Source organism: Ostrinia nubilalis, chromosome 26 (assembly GCF_963855985.1).
Source record: "Ostrinia nubilalis chromosome 26, ilOstNubi1.1, whole genome shotgun sequence".
In the NCBI taxonomy this organism is placed as follows: domain Eukaryota; kingdom Metazoa; phylum Arthropoda; class Insecta; order Lepidoptera; family Crambidae; genus Ostrinia; species Ostrinia nubilalis.
In genome coordinates, this window is record NC_087113.1 from 5,457,900 (window position 1) to 5,475,808 (window position 17,909).

Below are 17,909 nucleotides of genomic sequence, written 5' to 3' on the forward strand. Positions count from 1 at the left end.
GATTAAAAGAATCTACAGAAGTTCCTCTAAAAAGTAGTTCAGTTGTAAGCAGGAGAATTTGGCACAATTTTATAAGTTTTTAAGTAAGGCGCAAAGGTTAATTACCAAATTCACCAGGTCAACGACATCAGAGCGTGAGGGTAGGACGGTAACCATTGGCAAGCTTCCATGTTTACTAATTCGTTAACCGAAATGTTTTCGGAGCTTTTAACGCGTTTTTTGATGAAGCTGGCAGGTAATAGGTACCTAAAAGCACTCATGAATTTTGATATTAGGGTTCAGCTAGTTGATCAGCAAATGATGGGCGGGGCACATAGCTCGTAGAGACGATGGGGCAGCAAATTTCTCTAGTGGCAACCACGGGCCGGAAGACGTAGCGTGGGCGGCCTCCTACTAGGTGGACCGACGATCTGATGAAGGTCGCGGAAAAAATCTGGATGCGGGTAGCGCAGGACCGGTCGTTATGGAAAGCCTTGGGGAAGGCCTTTGTCCAGCAAGCAGTGGACGTCTGATGATCAGTACTAATATCATAAATGTAAAGTCTGTCTATTACCTCTTAGTCTTCACGCTTATTTATACCACTGATCCGATTTAGATGACATAGTTGGACCCAAAAAAAACTTAGAATATTATCAATCTTTAAATGAGCACTCGCGCCATATTCCTTCTGTGACAAATCAAAGATCACGCGGGTAAAGTCAGGGGCAAAAGCTAGTCTAATAAAATGAAAACGAGGTTAGAACACGTCGTTTATTGAATGTCGGGCCGTTATAAAGAACAGTGAAAGCTTTTATCCTGCCTGACTGTTAAGGCATCTCCTGGGACCACCCTTTCAAGGGTTTCATTTGCCGTGAAGCTGTAAATACTGACAGTAATAAGTATTGGTGGTGAAAATAACAGGGAGTCATATCCCATACATTTATATGGTGTTTTGTGGTTAAATTGGAATTATAAATAAACATCTTGCTTAATAGCCACCGTGCCCGAGAGATTTCAGCCATAGGACGTCCACTGCTGAACATAGGCTTCCCCCAATGATTTCCACAATGGCCGGTTGGTGGCGGCCTGCATCTAGCGCCTTCCCGCTACCTTTATGAGGTCGTCGGTCCACCTTGTGTGGGTGGAATGCCAGTTACTTGTTTATTATCAGGTCAAAATTAATAACAAAAGTATCTATATTCATTTTCAGAGAAGTTGGTGGCGCAAACACATTATTTTTTTCTCCTGACAAGTTTAATAGATTGCTCATACGAGGTGTAATGTCTAGCTAGAGCGATGATGATTTATTTTTGTTATAAATGATACCTATAAGATGTCACTTTATTTAGATTGACGTGTCGTCGTCCGTAATACTTAGTTTGGGGTAAGTAATTGACGATGAAAATTGAAACCGTTCATCATCATCAGCCTTCACTGTCAAAACGTCAAATGGGACAAACTTGACCTTCACTGGTTGGGGTTTTATTGGCGGTCAAGCTGTAGATCCTGGCTACATAGGAGTTGCAGCGGTGGGAAAGAGAGGTAGGAATAGTCCCGTGTCAAAACGTCATTGACAGAAACGACACATAAGCCACTGCTGGGTTCCCAAGACAACAAGCCTCAAGCAGTTTATTTCGGCACACGTCCCTTTGAACCTGTCACGGGAATATGGCACCCCTACGCCCTTCAGGCTGTCTTGTCATATCAATTTGGCATAGCAAGGATTGTGATAAATGAAATAGCAGAGAAATCTGTCGCTTGTCGTGAGTTATTTGGGATTGAATAACTTTGAGTGTTTATTTTTAGAGCAAACGTGACAAATTAGAAAAGAAGCAGACATGTTTGTTTTTATTACAACCGATCTACCATTATCATACAACTAGCGGCCGCCCGCGACTTCGTACGCGTGGATCCCGTTTTACCCCCTTAGGGGTAGAGTTTCGTAAAATCCGTTCTTAATTCTACAAAGAACCCCCATGCAAAATTTGAGACTCGTAGGACTTGTAGTTTCTGAGATTTCGTAATGAGTAAGTGAGTACGTCAGTCAGTCAGTAACCTTTCTCTTTTATTGATATAGATTAAATATGGCATGTTTTTGTGGAAATTAACATGCAGTTTTCATCCACGTCATCATCATTTCAGCCATAGGACGTCCACTGCTGAACATAGGCCTCCCCCAATGATTCTCAGATAGCGGACTGCATCCAGCGCCGTCCTGCAAACTTCATAAGGTCACCTGTCCTCCTTGTGGGTGTGGGTGGAGGACGTCTCACGTGTGGTTTCAGTTTAGGAAAATTACCGCACAATTTCTTTTCGTCAGGTAAAACCACCCACGGTCAAAACTAACCCTAAACCAGTACATTAATGAAAATAAAACCCACCACTACGTTAACGATGAAAAGTTTTGACAGTTAGGCCGAAGACACACGGAGTGACAGTGACACTGATGCGGTGGGCACACGCGGGGTGAGGGGGCTAATCAACCGTGATATAGCGCCATTTCGTGGCCACATGTCACTTGCAGGGCTGTGCAACTTGTAATATCAGAATAGTATCACTTTTTCAAATGAATATAAAGAATCTTGCCAATTTTAGTGTACACTGTACAGATGGCATCACAATAAGCTAAATACAGTTGTAATAGGTGTGATTTTGTAACACAATAGCATGGTATGGTAGACTGTAGGTAGAAGGTAAAATGCTTGCGAAGATAAAATTAATTAAGATTAATGGTTGGTTCAGAGCCGGCAACCATAGAAAAGCTTTCGGACTAATGATTCGAGATTATTGCAGTTCTAACACAAGCATGGGCTTACTTTTAAGTAATTAGAGGAATATTTGCATTGTTATTTCATCACATTTTTAAAATAGCTTAGAATAACAGCCCTACAAAGCGTAGGCATCGCGTAGGCCACAGCACACTATAGTGTGACATTGTACAGTTTCGCCTACGATATGTAACGTTCCGTAGTAACGCGTGACAGACGGTGACTCACGTGGGTTTGGCTGCGTAATATGTTGCAAAAAATAACTGACCGTAACAATGAAAGCTGGAAAAGAACATGATAACCGTAGGCGGCCTTTTTAGTTTATCAAAGAGAACTTCGTTTTTAGTTTCATAATACGATTTTCTTCACAAACGTACATGGAAGGTTTTCTGGTTATACGTCATAGCGTTGACAAAATAGTTTTAACAAGGTTGTATACAAGTATGTCAACGTGAAATTGTGAACAATGTCAGTTTATAATATAACGCGTTAGATTGTAAACTAACAGTGGGTTAGGTTAGGTTAGATTGTAATTTAACTACGTCAGATTATAATCTGACGGAATTCACAATTTTACGGTGACATATATGTACAAGGAAGCGTCATCACCCCACCATGGCACCTCGTCAGCGCAACCACGACCACTCTGACAAGAGTGCCCGACTAAGAAGAACAAGGAAGCACCTACCTATTATTTGTTTGGTTAATTGATTGCTATAAATAATTAAGCCTATTTAGGTATGTTACGGGAAAACACAAAAAGTCTGTGTCCGAACCAAACTGGAAATATTTAGTAAATAAATGGAAGTGTAAGTAGGTATAATGCTTAAGCTGGGGCAATGCCCAATTTGTGTCAAGCTAAGTGTTTTCGAATTGCAACGTGACTTATTTTCATGGAAACAATTACATTTTGTGGAAGGAAAGTATGCCGCGAGTTCCTTTTTGGCTGGCACAACACAATATGAACAGCCTGATCATTTTGGTTAACGCGTAATAATAATGTACTAGGGGTGTTCAAAAAGTAATGAGAATGGGATATTTCTAGCCATCACAAAAATCAGAAAAAAATTGGGCAGGTAGCTTAATTCTTCACTAGAAACTGGTAGTAAATTCATTTAAGTTCACCATTGCGTTTAAGAATTACATTCACCTGACCACGACCTTCCAAGCTTCCTAGCTAGCTTCCAAATTAATATTAATACTCATGTCATTAGGACCATAAGTCAAGTCATGTCTTTAGACTAGCTAGGGAAATGGTGCAAGATCTTTTCAGAGTAGCAACCAATACAGTGAAATTGTCATTGTGTCCGTTGCCTCAACTTATGTAAGTAATATTATTTTTGACCAGCTCTCATTACATAATTTTCAAGATATAAATCACGTTGCACCTGTCACCATTGTAAATTAAAATAAGGTAATTAATTCGACCGGTCTTTATGGAAATCCTAGGGGGAGGTCTTTGTCCAGCAGTGGACGTCATTTGGCTGAAACGAACGAAGGTATAGCTCAAAAATGTATACCGCCTAAATATTCTCTAAATGTCACATGCTCTACAAATGTACAGTTAATTTGTTTTGGCTGTTCTATTTGTGTTGTCCCCAGATCGGTCTGCAGAACTAATTTGTTATTCCACAGGGGACCTTTTGAGTGGCATAATGAGTGTAATGAAGGCAATACGGCGTTTCTTTCTTTGTGAAATTGAAGCTCCATGTTTTTGCGAAGTGTCCATTTTAATCCGGCGGTGAAATTCTTCCTTCTTCTCATAATTAATGCTGGATCAAATTAAACGCATAATTAGGGCAGTTTTAAATTGGATTTTCTGTAAAAATTGTCCAGTGTTATTTTAATATTCAAGAATTATCTCTCTCCGACGTATTTTTAAAAAGAACGAGGCATTTATTGTAATAATGACTCAAATATAATAATTTGAAATAATATTATGGAGTCAAACGTAACTGCTTATGAAACCAGACTTCCTTTTTAAGCATTTTATTTCTACGAAAATCCACAGAGTTGCTAACGTAAAAAAACCTACTTTATTTTACGGACATTCGTTAGATCTGCTAAATGCGATTCCGTAAATTGAATATCCAAACTACAGAGGTACAAGGTACCTATTGTTCTCTTGGAGGAAATTCATTTTTTTAAAGTACAAAAATAATCAGTCTTTTTAAAAGGAGATACTAACTTATCAATTGACAAAGTATTATTTTGATTAAAACCATAAGTAAGGTAACTCGTAGAATACTACAAGCAAAAGACTCACAGAGTTGTTCAATGCCATAGATCACAAGCACAACCGATTCATGTCATCCACTCAACCCTCACTTCAAGCCTTTTAACTTTGCACCAGCGCCGAAACACCCGGGGGTGTATTTTCAACTTTCCAGAAAACTAAATTATCTTAAATCTCAATGCGAAACACGTTCTCCCCAGCACGTGTAGTGTTAGTTCTAAATCTTGCTGCTGGCACGTGTCAAGATACCCCTTGAGATGTCACGAAGACAGTAGGGTAGTGGAGTCCACTGCAAACCCAGTTAGAAACAGTGATACTGTTACGTTTCCAGAAGATTCGATAACAGCAATTTTGTACTATTTTCTGTAAGTATTCAATTTTGAGGAGTTTAATGAATGGACGGCATATAAGAACTTTCATTTTTGCGGGAAATTATGGAAATGAAAATTGGAGTTCAATCAGTCCAGAAGAAGAATAGCGCATGCAAAATTATCAGTCAACAACACATCAGATTATACATTTTTATTGCAAAATAGAACCCATTGCAAGTACACAGGCTGCATTGGAGGGAAGTTGAACTTACTCCTCCTATGTTCTTTTGGTGTAATTCCGTTGCGGTTCCAATGACATTTTATCTTTCCTGCGGGACAAACTTAACCTTCACTGGTTGGGTTTTTATTAGCGGCCAAAAGCTGTAGATCCTGCCTGGCTACATAGGAGTTGCAGCGGTGGGAACGAGGTGGGAATAGTCCCGTTAAGTACACAGGCTACCACGGCATTAAGCTTGATGTGCTTTCCGTCTATAATAATGTAATAGAAGCATGGCCATCTCATTGTCAACGTCAGTCAACATTGTTTCCAAGATTGCCAATTTCTATCTAAGCAAGGACTTTGCAGCCCAATTTCTATTAATTCTACTAATCTCTTTCATCTGTTTCCATGGCAACTGACAGTCGCGTGCCTCAGATAGCATCCAAGGAATTAGTGGCTTCAGTTAATTGAATGTTTTGTTAAAATTCAGGTCAAGATGTCATTATTGCGTAATAGTTTAATGGTTTACGTGCTTGCCAATAGGTGTCAGTTAAGTGTCAGATAACTTTGAAGTTACTAGTTCGGGTAGAGATATAGATTTAAGGTCAGTGAACATTAAGGACGTGTTTAACTGCCCTGAAAAAGCCAAACTAATAAAGAATTTGATTTTCTGAATTTTTGTTTGGCTAAAGCCGAGTCCAGACGGATGTAATGTGTAATGTAATCCACCGTGTAATGTAACACGAATTCTACGTGTACACCTACGAGCATTACATGTAAGGTGCTGCCCATACTATTTCCATTAAATAACACGATACATTACATTAAGCGTTAGGCCCTTTTCACATGTCCCGGTTGCCGGCTATCCGGCGCCGGGTACCCGGTGGTGAAGTGTATGGGCATGCCGGATTAATTACGCCGGAACATGTGAAAGCTACGTACCATGCCCATACACTTCACCACCGGATACCCGGCGCCGGTAGGCCGGCAACCGGGACGTGTGAAAAGGACCTCACACACACACACACCCGTCTGGACCCGGCTTAATAAAATGCTGACAAAGGTGACTTGAGTTTTTCAGCCAACTCTTCTTAGACCATTAGACGATATGTTGGTCCAAAGTGGTAGTAGAGTAAGCTGTATTCGGGGACATTTATAAGTACCCTGAAAGTGTATTTTAAATAATTAAAATTTGATAATAAATACTTATTGTGGAAACACTTTTAATGTCTGCCGCTATTTCTTCATGATCAATTTTATGTTCTTTATTAATTTATCTACGTCATACAAGAATCAGACATTTGACAACAGAAAAAGTAATTTAAACCATTTTTCATAAATAAACCCTAAAATATGCCAATTAGGGGAGCCTCGAAATTTCCTTAGCAAAGATGTCGGCAAAATTATGAGATTACTAGATGAAAACCCGGCTTCGCTCGGGTGAAATTTGACTCATAATACACAATTCTAGGTGCAAAATGTAGATAGATGTTTCTGTAGTCATCGGTTCTCAAAGCTTCGTTAGTTGTTTTTAATAAAATTAAATATGGTAAATAAAAACTGCAAAAGTTTTTACACAAATTATTTTTATTTTAAATCAACATTCAAAATAAACTAAGACAAATTTACAAAACAATCAAATTCAATTGTTAATATAGGTTATGTAAATAACTCTTTGACATTGAACACATTCATAAATCATAGAACCAACTGAATGTACTGATACTTGAATGGTGTTATTTGAAAGTGCTAAATATAAATAGTTAGTCCCGGGGGGGCTGATATTCTGTACTAAACCTGCTTGAATATTTACGTTTTTTCGGGGGTCTGCCCGCCATTTGATATGTTTTCTTTCTCTTCTTATAAAGAAATAAAATCACTGCTGACTGACAGCAGCTGTTTTTCCTTGTTGTCCGAAGAAGCATCATCACTGCTGACTGACAGTAGCTGTTTTTTCTTGTTGTCCGAAGAAGCATCATCAATCATCAATGAATCCTCGATTAGCGTCAACTCTTCGTTATCAACCTTAAAAGAGAAATATATTTATGAATAGCTAATTTAAAGCTTTAATTTAAAGTTTTAATTTAAAATTTAAATGCTATATTGTGTTACTCTTATTTAAACAAATTTAATAAGATGTGATGAAAAAATACACCACATGCAGGAATTGAACCTACATCCTCGACTTCTCCGTTGTCGCGCTCTTACCATCTGAGCTAACTGAGTTTAATAAGAGAAATATATTTTATTTTTAGACAAATATTCAAATAATAATAAGTATTGTGAATGTATGTGGTAAGGTGTAGGTATATCCTCCCACCTCTATATTTATTTTACTTTACTCAGTGACCTACACTATTAACTTACCTGAAAGTCATCAAATAAATCTTGTGATGCAGCAGAAGCAGCTTTTTGCTTTTTTGGAAAAAGGTTTGATAGTGCCCGAGCCTTGTTTATTCTTAACTGCCTAATTGTTTCTAAGCCACAACACTCGCAATAATTGAAATTATCTGCAAAAATATATTACACAATTATTTATAATAAGAACCAGCCGAGCTCAAGTGGAACTTGCGCATGAAGGAGTCTATTCCGTTATCAGAAAAAACGGTGCAAAAATCGTGTCTGTTTCTGTATGTTGATAACAACTCAACACAGGCTATGCATGTGGTCATTTATTATTATTTGTCGGGTTAAATAAAAAAAAATATTAAGCCGCTTACCGAGTATAATGTTGTCGCATTCCACACATCGACTGCACATTTGCATTTGTTTGCAGTTTCTTACAAATATTTTGCCATTACAAAAATTGCATGTCACTGGAATTTATCACTGTGCGAAACTAAATGACATTGACATTTGAACTTCAACTTTTAAGGTTATGGCTAATATTCTTCTTCTGTGGTTGAATCGGCCAATATCAGGTTTAAAGAAAAAACACATAACAAAGAGTAGGTATATCATAAAAATCGCGAAACGCACTGATCTCCATTTATTTATGGATCGATGACATGACAACCCAGCAAATAGTGAGTGGATGGTGAACTACTAAAGATGGCGACAGCGGTTTGTTTGTCAGTGCCATCGGAATTTAACGAAATTCTCCATTATCCGAATTTTGCGGATATATGTTGTCGACTCAAAATCGATATTTTTTTATGCTTTGTTATTCATATAAGGTTTCGATCCAGTCTACCGTACCCCTTGACGAAATTATTAATATAGAAAAGCTAATTTAAATGAAAATGTATGCCAAATGAAAAACACATTCTGCGTGAGATTTAACTGAATTATAACCGAATTCAAGTTTCAGAAGTTACAAGCTGAAGTTTGCAAATGCAGTTTAATTTTCAGAGTAACACACAAATCTTGTAAAGATCGTTTCATCCACGAAGACGCGTCCCACCAATTTTTGGTCGAGGGAAGCGGAGAGTTTGATCCGAGCAATCCGAGCGTCATTATTGTAGTGTGTGTGTGCACTCATGGATAATTTAGGGTGTACCGATAACACTCAAACATTAGCGGAAGTATGGTGGGATGCGTCATCGTGGTTTAAACGATCTATACTAGTGATTGTCCGAGTGAAAATGGTCAAAAAATTAAGAGCCTAAACCTAAAAAAATCAGCCATAAATCAAATATGTAACATGATGAATAATGTCCCATCGGAGAATTGATTCTGTTCACTTGAGTTCACTTTAACCATTTGTTTAACTTACATGATACTTCAAACCAGGTCACGCAATCAGAAGTACATACCTGAAAAAAAAGGAAACCATTATAAACCAACAATCTACAATAAAAGAAACAATAAAACATTAATAAAAACGTAGATTTCCCTTCAGACGGATCCATCCAATTCTTTTAAGGATTTAAATAGAAATATGAGTTTGAGTTACATTCTACGTAAGATAATCTTTCGGGAATATCGTAAAGAAAAAAGCTGATCATTTCGAACCTTATGTCCATGAGAATAAAAAAAATATAGAGTAAATTCTCTACCTGGATAAATAACGCCTTATATTGCCTGAGGAAATCTTTATTCCTTTATATATATAAGTCGAGACGATGGCAATTTAATAAACACTGTAGCCGCGTGGCATTTATTAAGCTAAGCCTGGGAAAAATATATGCCTAGTTTATTTTTACGTAAAGCCTTTTATTATTGGGATGATGATGTGACGTTTGGGGTACTGTTTTTTTTACAAATTAATATTAATATTTCCAAAAAAAAATTCTATTCTACCTATCTGTTATCCTGTTAACTATAGTACTTACTAGCTTTGCTTAGTTTGGAAGTCAATATTATACTGCTTACAAGGATTTTTTTACCCACAAAGGAGCTCTTGGCCTGCCTGAACATTCACCTGATGGAGAGAAGCGAGCTTCAAAATTCATTCACTATCGATCGTTCATTCGTATCAGCCAAATGACGTCCACTGATGGACAAAGGCCTCCCCCAAGGATTTCCATAAAAACCGGTCCTGCGATTCCCGCATCCAGGCTCTTCCCGCGACCTTCACCAGATCGGCGGTCCACCTAGTGGGAGGCCTGCCCACTCATTCACTATAATAAAGGCTATATTTGTCACAAAAATAGAATGTTTTATACATTTTCCTGACTAAAAATAATCCTGCAATGTCCTAACCAAATGGAACAATTACACAAAATGAAAGAAAAGTTATAACAACATTATTTATAGAGTTTACGGACTTTACGGTCAACGTTTTACAAAACAGCAAGGGAAGTTGAAAATAAAGTTTTCGTCAACGGTATACAAAACAAGTTGAAACTAAAAATACACCCTTTCATTCAGATTTATCAAGTTCAAAACTTCGTGTCCCAATGCCACCAATCACCAATCTAAAAATGTAACAAAGTTTGGTTCGTGGTAGACACTAGTCACTAGCTAGACATTTTGTTGGGTGTTGATTGGGTTTTTATTGGCGGTCAAGCTGTAGATCCTGGTTACACAGGAGTTGCAGCGCTGCAGCGGTGGGAACGAGAGGTGGGAATAGTCCCGTAGCTAGACATTTGATCGAGGAGCGGCTCGTTGTTCTGCTACAAGTAAATGCTTCTGTCTATAGTGTACACTTAGTACACTTACCTTAAGATATTTTAATGCAAAACACCACGAATCTATCACCGGACCAAACCATTCACTATCGGTTCGTTAACTAAAAACATTGCAAAACGTTCGTACGAGCAATAATTTAGCACATAGAATTGCGAATACGCCACGCATACGAGAATGCAGAGACATTTGTTTGCAAGCAATTAGGGATGGGAAATAGTCGAGCCGTGAAACGCTATTACATTAGTTGACTGGTATTGATTTATTTTTCAAAATGCCAACTCATTTTAAAAATAAACAGCGCAGGACTGGGAGAAACGAAAGGAAGAATAGAAAGAAAGAAAAGCCATCAGGAAGCCTCGGATGCGCGCCGCGATAAGCGTTTATAACGCCATTTTATCGATTTTACGCGATAAGCCCATACATTTGTCGTCTAAAATCATCGATGAGATTTTATCACGGCGCTAATCCTAGCCCGGCAGATCGTCATTTAGAATCATGACATAATTGTTACATATTTTCATGTCTTGTCGTCTGTATAATTCAGTTACAAGAAATACTGAGTTACTATCTACAAGCAATACAATACAACCACAGTCAATTATTTAACAAGTGTTACTAACATGTTTGAGTCAAAGGTTTCTGTTTGCTATTATTTATCTTCACTAGTTATTTAAATTTATAGTTGAGAATGTAATGAGATACTGGTTATGTAAGCCTATTCATGAAGGCTTTTAGTGCTCTCATGCAAAGTTTTGTCAGCAACGACTCGTTAGAACATACGAGTAGGTACATAACTTTTGTGAGGCTTTGAATAATTCTATAGCAGTGTTTTTCAACCTGTGGGTCGCGACCCCCTGGGGGGTCGCGAAGCCTCTATAGGGGGGTCGCGAGAGGTCGTAAAAACTACCTCAGTAAAAAAACAGTAAAGGTTTAAAGCTAGATCTATCCGAAATCTAATTATGCAAATGCATAAATGTTGTATAGATTGAAGAATTTGGTGCCTACAACATCTTCGTAAAAGGCATGAAAAAAAGCGATCGGTCGGGGGGTTGCAAAAAATTTTTTCATGCTAGGGGGGTCGCGTCATCAAAACGGTTGAAAAACACTGTTCTATAACAATTGTCCCTTGAAGGTTTTACTTAATTTAGGTACCACCGTCAGTATAATAAGTTAACACTATCCATATACGGTCTAGAGTTCACTGAGATTGAAGAAAAGTATCAATGACCTCACACAAACTTGTAAATAAACAAAACAAAATCGCGCGACAGTTATCCGACTCAACCATGTCCGAATCCAGCCGAGGCGAATCGCACAAAACATAACTTAACAACCGATTAAGTTAATAAGATCAAACTAATCGTCGGATTCGCCGTTACGCGTCGGCACCGTTCCGGATCAATTAATGGCGGGAACCGTTACTTATAACGTCGCAAGCGCATCTGTATAGATAATAAATCTTCCGTGGTAGGGTTGGGCCGTGCGATAGTTGTCATCAAGACTTGATGGCACACTTGTGTGGCAACTGAATGCAATCGGTCGACGAATTGGAAACGCATCGGCCCGAATTACCACTTTCTAGCCATGATCAGCAGTCAGCACTCAACACCAAGAGATTTAATTAATCTTGCAAACAAATGATGATCCCAAAATATTGACATCATTTCCCTAGTGTTTAAAATTCCGTGTTCTGTGATTTTCCTCTTTGTTAGCCAAATATCGGAACAATAGATATTTTAATTTTCTTATTATATCTTTTAAAATTTAAGGCAGAATTAACACTTTGGGGGAGGTCTATGTTTAGTAGTGGACGTCCTGTGGAAAATGATGAAGACGATGCAGATAAGTATGATAACACCTTAAATCTTCACTTAGCTTTTCCATAATACAGCATCCTGAAAATGTTCATCCACCCAACTTATCAAAAGCATTCAGACTCAACAGGTAAAAAAGTTGCTAAGAAACTAACAGATAAGCCAGATCGTAGCTACTTAACTGCTACTCGCATAATCGGCCTCTTTAGCAAGCGTTAGAATCTCATCCAAGTGAGATTGATTGATTTATTCATGCATTTCCAGCACCGGATGCAGCTGATAAGACCCATGCATAAAATGTATGATGCTAGCACATAAAGCTAAACATAGTAGTGTAGTGTGTCTTATTCAGTTGTATTACAGGCTACTTTGCAACAAAGATGTATAGTCTGATATGCCGCGGTATGATGCTAAGCCGCAAGTTTTCCTTGTCGCTTCCTTTTCCTTGTGGCAACAGATTGTGTGATGCGTTCAAATTCTAACTAATGCGATAGTTAGATAGTTTATCTTGATAGCTTTGAGTTTTTCGCTCGCCGCTTTTCAGTTTGATGTGTTTTATAAGACAAGTTTTAAACTGTGACTTCGTCTGCGTGGATTTTAAAACAGCTTTTCGAGAGAGAGAGTCTTTACTGCGCCTCCTCGGAGGACCTCGGATCAAAATTACTTTAATAGGTAATTTATTAACAAAGCTTCAAAATATTATCCAAGGGCAATTTTTTAGTTTAGAATCCGCCTAACGCCCGTATTCACAAACGATGCTTGCTTCAAGTGAAGCAGCAAATCGAACGTACAGCGTTGAACAGAGCTCTGTGATTGGTTAGTGTGTCATCATGTGCGTGTACGCGCACTGTGAGACCTCATAGTAGTGTTTGTGAATACGGGCGTAAAAGTCTGTAGTCTGTCTTATGAGTAAACCATTACAAAACAAACGCCAATAACCGTGTGATTCCAAGCACCGTCATCAAGAATACGATATGGCCAATTAAAACAGTAAAGTGACAGACAACAGTAAGACGTGTGACGTAAAAACCGGCCAAGTGCGAGTCGGATTCGCGCACTAAGGGTTCCGTACGAAAATATTGTTGCGAAAAAAACTACAAACAAATCACGTGTGTTGTATGGGAGCACCCCTTAAATATTTGCTTGATTCTATTATTAATATGTAGTTGTTGTTAAAGCAGCAAATCGCAAAGAAAAGATATACATCATCAGTGAAAATTTCAACTGTCTAGCTATCACGGTTCATGAGATACAGCCTGGTGACAGACAGACAGCGAAGTCTTAGTAATAGGGTTCCGTTTTACTCTTTAGGTATGGACCCCTAAAAAGGCAATTACACATTTTACCGAGCATTTAACAGTTTAACTGTACACGGTACGAAGTGCCTCGTAAGTCATGCGACGTGTCGTAAAGGTATACGATCCAAACGGGGTACGACATGGGCGATAAAACTGTGACTTAAGAATAACATAAAAAGGAAGACTGTTGGGAATTAGCTAGGTTTAAAGTTAACGATTAGCAAGCTGAAGTGGCAATGGAATGGGCACATAGTACGCAGAACTGGCGGCCGATGGGGCAGCAAGGTTCTGGAGTGAAGGCCATGTACCGAAAACAGCATAGGACTTCCAACCACAGGGTGGACCGGCGACCTCATAAATATAGCAAAAAGGCGCTGGCAATTATTGGAGGAGGCCTATGTTCAGCAGTGGTCGTCCTATGGCCTGATGATGATGAGGAAAGTTAACGAAGGCTAACATAGAGTTCTAGAATAGACTTTATATTTAAGACTATCGGTGTCAAGAAGCACACAATAGTACCGTAAATTATAATAGCTTTTAACAGTATTCATTCAACACAAAGTAGTTAAGCTGCTTGAGATAGTAATATAAACAGATTTCATAAAGGCCATGAGAAACATCCAAGAGAAAGAAAATAATGTCTATAGCCCAGATGATAAATTAATTATGATTATAAATAAATTTATGTTATGATTAGTCCAAATATTGATATTAACCTAATCACAGATTTGAGTATTGATGATGAATGATAAGGCCAAGGATAAAGAAAGGTGTAAGAAATTAAAAACCTGCATATCTTCACATAGTATAAAACCTAGTCACCTCCACTATCTATTCGCTTATTATGTATCTTTTAAACTAAGTGCGTAACGGAATCCAAGAGGAAGGTTTATGCCACCCGTGCGAAGCCAGGGCACTCCAAGTTTCCCATAGAACAAACTCGCTCGAGACTTAACGAATGAAAAATACGCAAAGGGCACACCTAAAACAAGCAAGTATAATGAGGTGAACTTTTTCTATGCAGCACGTGCAACGAATAACAAATGTCCGGTGACTCACCCACCACTTTCTTGATTGCAAACGCTAATGGCGATAATCAACGAGACAGTGCATTCTGTGTTAAAACCAACGATATTGGAAGAAAGAAACATTTATAGCGATGAAAACAAAGACAAAAAAGGTATAAGAAAGAAAAAAAAGTATAGTTGTTGCAATCCACGAAGGCGAGTGAGCTTTACAAGTGAGGTGGCTCGCTACTGTTCGTTTTTCAAAAGTTTTGATAGACATTACACTATCGTTATGTGCATGCACACGTACACACACAAGTAAAGCTCACTCGTCTTCGTGAGTTGCAAGAACTATACAACAACAGCGATGCCCATCGCAATGGGACCCCGCAATATTGAATACCCTAGATGCAACACGTGCAAACAAAGGCACGTCAAGATAATCTCCGTGACATCTTTATGTAGTCGATATAAGTACCGTTTTGCAGCTAAAATGTGGTCTAATGCGCTCTCGAATGTACCTGTCACATTGCCGATCAACGATAAATCAAGTAAATCAACTGCCTAAAATTGGAAGCTTTTTTTTTTTTTTTTAATCTTTTTATTTGATAAAGGACTTTTATCTTACAAAGACATGCCAGTCCTATTGTACCTATCTACATTATTATTCTGTGTTTTTAATATTATTACAATGTTATTGTTAGGGTCTACGACTGATTACCATACCACACAACATACTAGCCGACTCGGAAGTAGGTTCGCTCAGTATACTCTGAAAGATACCAACCCCAAGCCGGTCCAGCTGCAGCGCTGACATAAGTATTCGCCGCTGACTCTCATTCCGGACACATTCCGTCAACAAATGTTGGACGTCATCAATTGTGCCATGTCCACAAAAATCACAATCAGGTGAGCTAACTTTTTTCATGAGGTACCCAAATTTGTTCGAAGGATAGTGCCCGGATCTTAATCTATGTAATGTAACAATATCACCTCTATTTAATTTGGTGTTGCAACACCACGGGATTTGAAGAGGCTGACTTTGGATGGTCTTGTACCAGATACCTATACTTTTAGATCGTTCGTCAAAGTGCTTTATCCACTCAGTTCGGCATAGTCTCCGGCAAGACTGAAGAACCTCCGTATAAAATAAGGAAATTTCGTATACATTTCCGTTCGTCACAGCTAGTTTTGCCAATCTGTCGGCCTCTTCATTTCCATTTAAACCAATGTGTGATGGAACCCACTGAAGTCTAAGGCCAATGTCAGTATTATTGCAGTCATGAAGCTTTGCCAGTATTTGATAAGCTATCGGTACCCCTCTGAAACCAGAGGCGGTCCGAGCTATGTGTTGCAAAGCGCTTTTGCTATCGGTGAGAATTACATTCTGACTACTCTTAATCTTAATTGCATACAGAATCGCTTCATAAATGGCAACTAGTTCCAATGTCATTATAGACACATTTGCTGTAAATCTAAAAGACATCCTATGCTGTTGATTGGGACAAAAATAAGCAGCTCCCTTTCCCTCTTTCGAAATTGATCCATCTGTGTATATTTTCAGCCATGCTCCATATTTATGATTTATTTCTCTGATAACCTCATATTTAATCGTACCTTTGTCTAGAGATTCCTTACAAACTTTAATGCATTCTAAATCAATTTTTATAGTGTTTTGAATATTAATATTTGTTACCCAAATATCAAGTTGAAACATTTGAAGGGGATATGTTGAAAAAATATTGCTTTCTTTTGTATTATTAAAAGCAGTGATAAGTAAAGGTTTCTTTTTATTAGCCCAGTAACTATCAAGACATAGTTCACTTAGTTCAGTTAATTGTTGTATGGATTCACTGTTAGCCCAAGCACGAGCTTTGAGGCAGAACTTTAAGGAAAGGAAATGTCGTCTTATGCTCAGGGGTGGAATACATAATTCACTTTCCATTACATGGATGGGTGTACTTTTTATAAAACCGCCAATGATTCTTAGAGACTGGTTTTGAAGTTTGTCCAATTTTGCAATATTAGTCTTGGCACTGTTATCGTATAGAAAACATACATAATCAAGTCTACTTCTAATTAGTGTGATATATAATGTTCTCAAATGTTTAGGATGAACTCCCCATCCAGATCCTGCCAAAACTTTTAAAATATTTAAAAACCTCTGTGCTTTTTCGTATGTTTCATTGATATGTTTTCTCCATTGTAAAGATCTATCCAGCCATATCCCTAAGTATTTCATACAATCCACTGATAAAATAGGATGTTCCAAAATTCTTAAATTTAGTACCTGTTTTCTGTGTCCCCTGCTAAACAGACAATATTTTGTTTTACTTCGTGATATCTCTAAACCCAAATCCGCTAAAAGGACTATCATAGAGTTTATACTGATTTGAATATTTGTTTCGCATTGAGTAATATTTTTATGTCTTGTGTAAAAAACAAAATCGTCTGCATATTGGCTAACCATTACATTTTTTATTTCTTGACAGATTTTAGAGGTCACAATATTGAACAGTAAAGGTGAGATTGGGTCTCCTTGGGCTAAACCTTTGCTAGTGTACCTTACTAAGCCACCTTCATCACTACTATTTATTTTTAAGCGTCTATTAGTTAAAAAATTCCAAAAATATTTACAGATTAAAGATCCAACTTTCAATTCATCTAAAATTTTGACAGCTCTATGAACCAAAATATTATTATAGGCATTATCTATATCTAGAAAGCAGGCTAATGTAGGCAAATTTTGAGAAAAGCCAATTTGTATGTAAGTAATAAGGCGTATTAGGGGATCGACACAAGACTGAGCTTTTCTAAAGCCAGTAGAATGTACGGGGATGATTTTATTCCTTTCTGCGTACCACTCCAAGCGTCTCACAATCATGGTGTGAAATATCTTACACATACAAGAAATAAGTGATATAGGCCTAAGTTTAGGTTCAGACATTTGATTATTAGGTTTGGGGATTGGTACAATAGTGATGTTATGCCATTGGTTTGGGATCATACTTGTGCGAAAAATATCATTATAAAGGTTTATTAATATACTATGTCCAACCTCTGGCAAATTCTCAATCATAGAGTACGTTACACCATCTTCACCTGGGGCTGAATCTTTTTTCTTTTTGATACAATGTAAGAGTTCTTGCAAAGTGAAGTTCGATTCCAATAAAAATGGAAGCTTGTAATTCGTTGTTTAGTAT

At 37.9% G+C, this 17,909-nt stretch overlaps 1 protein-coding gene and 1 long non-coding RNA gene across 2 annotated transcripts in view; both read right to left on the bottom strand.

Moving 5' to 3' along the window:
* Window positions 1–17,909, bottom strand: part of LOC135084468 (E3 ubiquitin-protein ligase CBL-B-B) — a 109,146-nt gene that overhangs the window by 48,279 nt on the left and 42,958 nt on the right. The gene's annotated exons all lie outside the window — the stretch shown is intronic.
* Window positions 7,196–8,405, bottom strand: LOC135084599 (uncharacterized). The gene is made up of 3 exons (XR_010259900.1): window positions 8,235–8,405; window positions 7,882–8,024; window positions 7,196–7,539 (listed from the first exon to the last, which is right to left on the bottom strand). It is a non-coding gene; the product is annotated as an uncharacterized LOC135084599 (long non-coding RNA).